Source organism: Patiria miniata, unplaced genomic scaffold, assembly GCF_015706575.1.
Source record: "Patiria miniata isolate m_02_andy unplaced genomic scaffold, ASM1570657v1 HiC_scaffold_8, whole genome shotgun sequence".
NCBI lineage: Eukaryota > Metazoa > Echinodermata > Asteroidea > Valvatida > Asterinidae > Patiria > Patiria miniata.
In genome coordinates, this window is record NW_024037075.1 from 163633 (window position 1) to 164090 (window position 458).

Here is a 458-nt window from a genome sequence, read left to right on the forward strand (position 1 = left end):
TATAAAAGTTAAGTAGTTGTAATTTTACCCCCTCTTGAACTCGGGTCTGAAAAGTTGGATCACTGTCCTCTTTTCAGATCTGGGGGCAGGACAACCGTGTTGTTTTGTTTGATGTGAGTGTGGGCCCTTGTCTCTGTGTTGAAGTCTAAGAGTTTATTTCCGAAACCCGCGATCTTGCCATTTGGAACACTTGCGCAAAATGTCTGAAATTGTGCGACTGAAATTCTTATATTTTGGGAGCTTCATTGTCTCCAACAAGTCGAAATTGAGTGGGCGCAGCATGAAAAGCATAACGAAAGCATCGCGTCTGGCTGGAAGTGAACTCTTTCTTTGCATGTGTATGTGTTATTTATGTATGTGTTGAATTTTGAAAGATGTACATTTGTGACTGGTATTAACATAGTCCTGCCTATATTTGGCAGTCTTTTTTTTCTGTCTTTTTGTCCGTGTGTCCTGTG